Below are 10,353 nucleotides of genomic sequence, written 5' to 3'. Positions count from 1 at the left end.
CGTGAAAGGCGATTATGTCTTGTCGTAAGGGGCGACTAACGGGATCGGGTTGTCAGGCTCGCTGACTTGGTTGATGCATGTCATCGATCCCAATTGGATCGATGCTCATGGTATTAATCACTGGATTGTCTCGGCCAGACACGAGTATTTACAGACTGCCGTCATATAGCTCGAATATTGCTGTGTGCGGCGGTAAACAACAAACCAACCTCATGTGTCATCTCATAGATACTGTTCAATGTGAGTTTTCAACACCTGTATGGATACTATCATGTTGTGATAGCTACAGACTGATATTATGGCATATGTTTCCGGGAAGCCAGTTAGAGATGTTGACAGGGATGAGGTAAACTAATAAAAGAGCTGCAGTTAAGAACCTGCATGAAAAGGACACGTTCCCAAAGTAAATACGCGAAAATATGATACCATGCCTCTGTATGACTGCCTGTCATGTTCAACTGTTATGAAATGGGGGACTGAATTTAGGCGAGGCAGAAGAAGCACAAAAGTTGACTCTCCGTCTGGTCATCCTAAAGATGCCACGTTTGAGTGGTTGTTAGATGTAACTCAGCAACTGTGCTGAACGTTTGGACGAAAGGAATAGTTTTACCTCTCAATATTAAAAAAGAAAAACATGTCTGTTCAGACAACACACATCTTCAGAATGTTCTATCCAATCGTTGGGCAGGGAGTTAATTATCCAATGTCGCCATTAGGGTAGGTCATTTTTAATTTCCTTGATGGGTGTCTAGATAATTATCTAAGACTTTGTTCTTTGTGAAAATACCATCATGTAACATGTCACTTGCTACAGATCAAAATTGATTGTTTCCCATGTGATCATTTTAACATTTTGAGGGTTTAGGATGCGACTTATCATTTGGTATTAAAAACATACCACCAAGAAAGTGATATAACTAATTTTCGCTGTCATTTTCACTTCACTCATATTGCGAGGTCTCTTTTTGAACAACCTTGTATTTTGTTATCTATACTGATACACAAATACTGATTACTAAGTCCTATTCAATCTATGATTTATCAAATATGTATTTATATTTTTTGGAGACTACACCAGCTGTATTTCTTTCTTTATCCATATTGATGCTGGATACTAAAAATGTATATACATAAACGAACTAGATTGGGAATTACTGTTTGCTGCACTTTCTTCTACCAGTGGGCGTATGACAAACCATCTTTTGTACTTGGTTACTCATAACCAGATGAAATTGAAAGGAAGTGGTAGAGCATAGAAATATGAAACAATAACAAGCCCGCATATTGTACTTTTTAAGATATGTGCAAATTATGATTGTGTAAGTGATCATTACCTCACAGCTTCGTCGGATCATTAATGTGCAGGTAGATGAATGGGTACATGCAAACGTTTCGTAATTTTTTGAAAGGCTTCTTGAAAGTTGGAGAAGAGAAACATTTATAAGCAACAAAATCCTTTCCATAATCATAAGAAAGAGTCCACTATAGACAGATTCCGACTACTCTAACTTGGGTTTTCTTCAAATGAAGCTTTCATAAAGAATGTTAAACACCAATGTTCATTCGTTTTTGTGGAACAATATTCAAACATTTCAGTGCTTTTCAGTCCAGTATTAATACCAATCTGCAAATGGTGACATACCATCAACTTGCCACTGAAAATAAGTAAAGTACAATTAAAGAGTGTCTCCAGAGATCAAAAAGGATCCATACAATGTTCACTGATGTTTCATTTTGTCTTACAGCGTCAAGATTTGATGTTAATGAGATTTTTGCAGAATAAATTTTCTCATTTTATCAACTTCATCATTTTGAAATTGTCTAAATCTGAAAGCATACGTAAACATTTGACTAAATGTAAGTTCAGTCTGACATGGCAAGAGAATTTAGGGTTATAACTATGTTTGTTGTAACGAGGGCAAACACTCTGTCAAACACGTAGCAAACCAAAAGAGAACACAGCTTATGACACAATAACAGGACAACGTGTGTTGTGTAACTCGGCTGACCCTGTATTTTACGACAGAGTATATCTCACATTCTTATATTTCCTCACACACTGAATAATAGAAGCGACAAAATCCTTTCCATATTCAATAGAAATCTCTGTTGAAAGCCTAGTCGATTGTACGATTCCGATTATTCATGATCATGTGTTTATGAATCACTTTCAAATAGTGATGATACCAGGTGTTCGAGAAAAGGTGGGTGTATCCTGCACCCGTCACAAACACATGCAACGGCAAGTCAATTGTTCATCAGAAAACACACGGGAACCTATGGTACAAGTCACTATAAGGACTTGCATCAGTCATTATTTTTGTCACTGATGCGCCGAATGTGGAAATGTCCCCCATGGGTCTACCATACAACGTTGTGAAAGCCTTTCTGAGGCTTTGAAAGATGTAACCGGATCAAACAACTTCTGAGCTCTCTTACACATTGGAAGAAAGAGCATGCTCGATTGTATCTCAAACGTTTTGAAATGTAAACACCAAAGACGGAATTGCTGAAATATTGCTCGCCATGAAGGGGAAGTTGACTTTTGGACATTGGAAGTCGATCCCTCTTGTCATCTTAATGCATAGATCTAAATGTGAAACAGATGAAGCGGCCTCACTGGCATGGCCGCCTGTATTTCTAGTTCAGGGAAATAAATCAGTGGAAGGAATTGGCTATTTATATGGCTATTGAACGATATCAGATCCTGGATAAACCTGAAGCTTAAGTAATACCTCTTGGCCAAATACGTCAAACTTGGAAATGTTCTCTACATGTCTACCATAATGTTTATGAAAGCTTTACTGGGCCTTGAATATGCTGAAACCCTGACCAAACAACATAGAGCAAGAATAGTATGAAGCTTTTCCATATCTTCATAGAAGAGCATCTTCAATTGTACCTCAAACGTTGTGACATGTATACACTAAAGGCTGGAGTTCTGTTTCCTCTTTTTGTTTTCCTCAATTTGTTCATTCGTCCAGTGGTAACATCATGCATTACTCGTTCTGTTCTGTAACAATGTAACTCGTCCTTGCCCTGATAGATGTAACTAACTGACAAGTGAACACACAAAGAGGCAATATTGTAAACCCTATCTCTGATACATTCACCTCTATAACATAGATACAAGTGTAAACAGATAGATACATAATGTGAGACCTATTGGTGAGATACAAAGCTGTATAACATAGATACAAGTGTACACACAGGCACATGATGTAAACCCTATCTCTGACACATTCAACTGTATCACATAGATAGAAGTGTACACAGAGACACATAATGAAAAAATATCTCCGATACACTTAGCTATATAACATAGATACAAGTGTACAGACATACACATACTGTAAAACCTATCTCTGATACACACAGCTGTATAACATAGATACAAGTGTACACACACAGACAGATAATGTAAACCCTCTCTCTGATAATCAGAGCTGTACGACATAGATACAAGTTTACACACAGACACATAATTTACAACCCTTCTCTGATACTATCAACTGTATAACATAGATACAATTGTACACACAGATACATAATGTAAAACCTATCTCTGATACACACAGCTGAATATCACAGATACAAGTGTACACACAGACACATAATGTAAAACCTATCTCTGATACACACAGCTGTATAATATTGATACAACTGTACACACAGAAACATTATGTAAAACATATCTGTGACACATTCACCTGTATAACATAGATACAAGTGTACAAACAGACACATAATGTAAAACCTATCTTTGATCCACACAGCTGTATAACATAGATACAAGTGTACACACAGACACATTATGTAAAACCTATCTGTAAGATACACAGATCAAAAACAAAGATACAAGTGTGCACATAGATACATAATGTAAAACCTATCTCTGATACACACAGCTGTATATTATTGATACAACTGTACACACAGAAACATTATGTAAAACATATCTCTGACACATTCACCTGCGTAACATAGATACAAGTGTACAAACAGACACATAATGTAAAACCTATCTCTGATACACACAGCTGTATAATATTGATACAAGTGTACACACAGACACATTATGTAAAACCTATCTGTAAGATACACAGATCAAAATCAAAGATACAAGTGTGCACATAAATACATAATGTAAAACCTATCTTTGATACACACAGCTGTATACGATGGATACAAGTGTAGATCCAGATACATAATGTAAAACGTATCTATGATACACACAGCTGTGTAACATAGATACAAGTGTACACACAGACACATAATGTAACAACTATCTCTCATACATTCACCTGTAAAACATAGATACAAGTGTACACACATACACATAATGTAAAGCCTTTCTCTGATACACATAGCTGTATAACATAGATACAAGTGTACAAAAAGAAACACATAATATAAAACCTATCTGTGAGATACACAACTATATAATATAGATACAAGGGTACACACATACACATAATGTAAAGCCTGTCTCTGATACACACAGCTGTATCACATGGATACAAGTGTAAACACAGAAACATAATGTAAAACATATCTCTGATACACACAGCTCTATAACATGGATACAAGTGTAAACACAGAAAGATAATGTAAAGCCTATCTCTGATACACACAGCTGTACAACATAGATACAAGTGTACACACAGACACATAATGTAAAACCCATTTGTGACATACACACATCTGTATAACACAGATGCAAGTGTACACACAGACACATAATGTAAAACCTATCTCTGACACATTCACCTGTATAACATCGATACGAGTGTACACACAGACACATAATGTAAAAGATCTCTCTGATAAACACAGCTGTATAACATAGATACAAGTGTACACATAAACACATAATGTAAAACCTATCTGTAAGATACGCAGCTGAATAACATAGATACACACATAGACACATAATGTAAAACCTATCTTTGATACACACAGCTGTATAACATACATACAAGTGTACACATAGACACATAATGTATAACCTATCGCTGATACACACAGCTGTATAACATGGATACAAGTGTACACATAAACACATATTGTAAAACCTATCATTAAGATACACAGCTCAAAAACATGGATACAAATGTACACATAGACACATAATGTAAAACCTATCGCTGATACACACAACTGTATAACATGGATACAAGTGTACACACAGAAACATAATGTAAAACCTATCTGTGAGATACACAGCTCAATAACAAAGACATAAGTGTACACACAGACACATAATGTAAAACCCATTTGTGACATACACACAGCTGTATAACATAGATACAAGTGTACACACAAACACATAATATAAAACCTATCTGTGAGATACACAACTATATAATATAGATACAAGGGTACACACATACACATAATGTAAAGCCTGTCTCTGATACACACAGCTGTATCACATGGATACAAGTGTAAACACAGAAACATAATGTAAAACATATCTCTGATACACACAGCTCTATAACATGGATACAAGTGTAAACACAGAAAGATAATGTAAAGCCTATCTCTGATACACACAGCTGTACAACATAGATACAAGTGTACACACAGACACATAATGTAAAACCCATTTGTGACATACACACATCTGTATAACACAGATGCAAGTGTACACACAGACACATAATGTAAAACCTATCTCTGATACACACAGCTGTATAACATGGATACAAGTGTACACACAGACACATAATGTAAAACCTATTTGTGACATACACACAGCTGTATCACATGGATACAAGTGTAAACACAAAAACATAATGTAAAACCTATCTCTGATACATAAAGCTGTATAACATAGATACAAGTGTACACACAGACACATAATGTAAAACCTATTTGTGACATACACACAGCTGTATAACATAGATACAAGTGTACACACAAACACATCATGTAAAACCTATCTCTGTGATACTCAGCTGTATAACATTCATACAAATGTACACACATACACATAATGTAAAACCTATCTCCGATACACACAGCTGTATAACATGGATACAAGTGTACACACAGACACATAATGTAAAACCTATCTCTGATACACACAGCTGTATAACATGGATACAAGTGTACACACAGGCACACAATGTAAAACCTATCTGTAAGATACACAGCTCAAAAACATGGATACAAGTGTACATATAGACACATAATGTAAAACCTATCTTTGATACACACAGCTGTATAACATAGATACAAGTGTACACAAAGACACAAGATGTAACAACTATCTCTGATACACACAGCTGTATAACATAGATACAAGTGTACACATAGACACATAATGTTTAAACCCATTTGTGACATACACACAGCTGTATAACATAGATACAAATGTACACACAGACAAATAATGTAAAACCTATCTCTGATACACACAGCTGTATAACATAGATACAAGTTTACACAGAGGAACATGATGAAAAACCTATCTCTGACACAATCACCTGTATAACATAGATACAAGTGTACACAAAAACACATCCTGTAAAACTTATCTCGGACCATTTCACCTGCGTAACCTAGATACACGTGTACACACAGACACATAATGTAAAACCTATCTGTGAGATACACAGCTGAATAACATAGATACACACATAGACACATAATGTAAAACCTATCTATGACACAATCACATGTATAACATAGATTCAAGTGTACACAAAAACACATCATGTAAAACTTCTCTCTGACACGTTCACCTGCGTAACATAGATACAAGTGTACACACAGACACATAATGTAAAACCTATCTGTGAGATACACAGCTGAATAACATACATACACACATAGACACATAATGTAAAACCTATCTCCGATACACACAGCTGTTTAAGATGGATACAAGTGTACACACACCCACAGTATGTAAAACCTATCTGTAAGATACACAGATCGGAAACAAAGATACAAGTGTACACATAGACACATAATGTAAAACCTATCTCTCATACATTCACCTGTATAACATAGATACAAGTGTACAAAAAGAAACGTGATGTAAAACCTTTCTCTGATACAATCACCTGTATGATAGATACAAGTGTACAAAGAGGCACATAATGTAAAACCTATCTCTGATACATTCACCTGTATAACATAGATACAAGTGTAAACACAGAAACATAATGTAAAACCAATCTCTGATACACACAGCTGTACAACATAGATACAAGTGTACACACAGACACATAATGTAAAACCCATTTGTGACATACACACAGCTGTATAACATAGATACAAGTGTACACACAGATACATAATGTAAAACCTATCTCTGATACACACAGCTGAATATCACAGATACAAGTGTACACACAGACACATAATGTAAAACCTATCTCTGATACACACAGCTGTATAATATTGATACAACTGTACACACAGAAACATTATGTAAAACATATCTGTGACACATTCACCTGTATAACATAGATACAAGTGTACAAACAGACACATAATGTACAACCTATCTTTGATCCACACAGCTGTATAACATAGATACAAGTGTACACACAGACACATTATGTAAAACCTATCTGTAAGATACACAGATCAAAAACAAAGATACAAGTGTGCACATAGATACATAATGTAAAACCTATCTCTGATACACACAGCTGTATATTATTGATACAACTGTACACACAGAAACATTATGTAAAACCTATCTCTGACACATTCACCTGTATAACATAGATACAAGTGTACAAACAGACACATAATGTAAAACCTATCTCTGATACACACAGCTGTATAATATTGATACAAGTGTACACACAGACACATAATGTAAAACGTATCTATGATACACACAGCTGTGTAACATAGATACAAGTGTACACACAGACACATAATGTAACAACTATCTCTCATACATTCACCTGTAAAACATAGATACAAGTGTACACACATACACATAATGTAAAGCCTTTCTCTGATACACATAGCTGTATAACATAGATACAAGTGTACAAAAAGAAACATGATGTAAAACCTTTCTCTGACACAATCACCTGTATGATAGATACAAGTGTACACATGGGCACATAATGTAAAACCTATCTCTGACACATTCACCTGTATAACATCGATACGAGTGTACACACAGACACATAATGTAAAAGATCTCTCTGATAAACACAGCTGTATAACATAGATACAAGTGTACACATAAACACATAATGTAAAACCTATCTGTAAGATACGCAGCTGAATAACATAGATACACACATAGACACATACTGTAAAACCTATCTTTGATACACACAGCTGTATAACATACATACAAGTGTACACATAGACACATAATGTATAACCTATCGCTGATACACACAGCTGTATAACATGGATACAAGTGTACACATAAACACATATTGTAAAACCTATCATTAAGATACACAGCTCAAAAACATGGATACAAATGTACACATAGACACATAATGTAAAACCTATCGCTGATACACACAACTGTATAACATGGATACAAGTGTACACACAGAAACATAATGTAAAACCTATCTGTGAGATACACAGCTCAATAACAAAGACATAAGTGTACACACAGACACATAATGTAAAACCCATTTGTGACATACACACAGCTGTATAACATAGATACAAGTGTACACACAAACACATAATATAAAACCTATCTGTGAGATACACAACTATATAATATAGATACAAGGGTACACACATACACATAATGTAAAGCCTGTCTCTGATACACACAGCTGTATCACATGGATACAAGTGTAAACACAGAAACATAATGTAAAACATATCTCTGATACACACAGCTCTATAACATGGATACAAGTGTAAACACAGAAAGATAATGTAAAGCCTATCTCTGATACACACAGCTGTACAACATAGATACAAGTGTACACACAGACACATAATGTAAAACCCATTTGTGACATACACACATCTGTATAACACAGATGCAAGTGTACACACAGACACATAATGTAAAACCTATCTCTGATACACACAGCTGTATAACATGGATACAAGTGTACACACAGACACATAATGTAAAACCTATTTGTGACATACACACAGCTGTATCACATGGATACAAGTGTAAACACAAAAACATAATGTAAAACCTATCTCTGATACATAAAGCTGTATAATATTGATACAAGTGTACACACAGACACATAATGTAAAACCTATTTGTGACATACACACAGCTGTATAACATAGATACAAGTGTACACACAAACACATCATGTAAAACCTATCTCTGTGATACTCAGCTGTATAACATTCATACAAATGTACACACAGACACATAATGTAAAACCTATCTCCGATACACACAGCTGTATAACATGGATACAAGTGTACACACAGACACATAATGTAAAACCTATCTCTGATACACACAGCTGTATAACATGGATACAAGTGTACACACAGGCACACAATGTAAAACCTATCTGTAAGATACACAGCTCAAAAACATGGATACAAGTGTACATATAGACACATAATGTAAAACCTATCTTTGATACACACAGCTGTATAACATAGATACAAGTGTACACAAAGACACAAGATGTAACAACTATCTCTGATACACACAGCTGTATAACATAGATACAAGTGTACACATAGACACATAATGTTTAAACCCATTTGTGACATACACACAGCTGTATAACATAGATACAAATGTACACACAGACAAATAATGTAAAACCTATCTCTGATACACACAGCTGTATAACATAGATACAAGTTTACACAGAGAAACATGATGAAAAACCTATCTCTGACACAATCACCTGTATAACATAGATACAAGTGTACACAAAAACACATCCTGTAAAACTTATCTCGGACCATTTCACCTGCGTAACCTAGATACACGTGTACACACAGACACATAATGTAAAACCTATCTGTGAGATACACAGCTGAATAACATAGATACACACATAGACACATAATGTAAAACCTATCTATGACACAATCACATGTATAACATAGATTCAAGTGTACACAAAAACACATCATGTAAAACTTCTCTCTGACACGTTCACCTGCGTAACATAGATACAAGTGTACACACAGACACATAATGTAAAACCTATCTGTGAGATACACAGCTGAATAACATACATACACACATAGACACATAATGTAAAACCTATCTCCGATACACACAGCTGTTTAAGATGGATACAAGTGTACACACACCCACAGTATGTAAAACCTATCTCTAAGATACACAGATCGAAAACAAAGATACAAGTGTACACATAGACACATAATGTAAAACCTATCTCT

Source organism: Haliotis rufescens, unplaced genomic scaffold (assembly GCF_023055435.1).
Source record: "Haliotis rufescens isolate VD_foot unplaced genomic scaffold, xgHalRufe1.0.p SCAF_13, whole genome shotgun sequence".
Lineage (NCBI taxonomy): Eukaryota > Metazoa > Mollusca > Gastropoda > Lepetellida > Haliotidae > Haliotis > Haliotis rufescens.
This window is presented reverse-complemented; position numbering follows the sequence as displayed.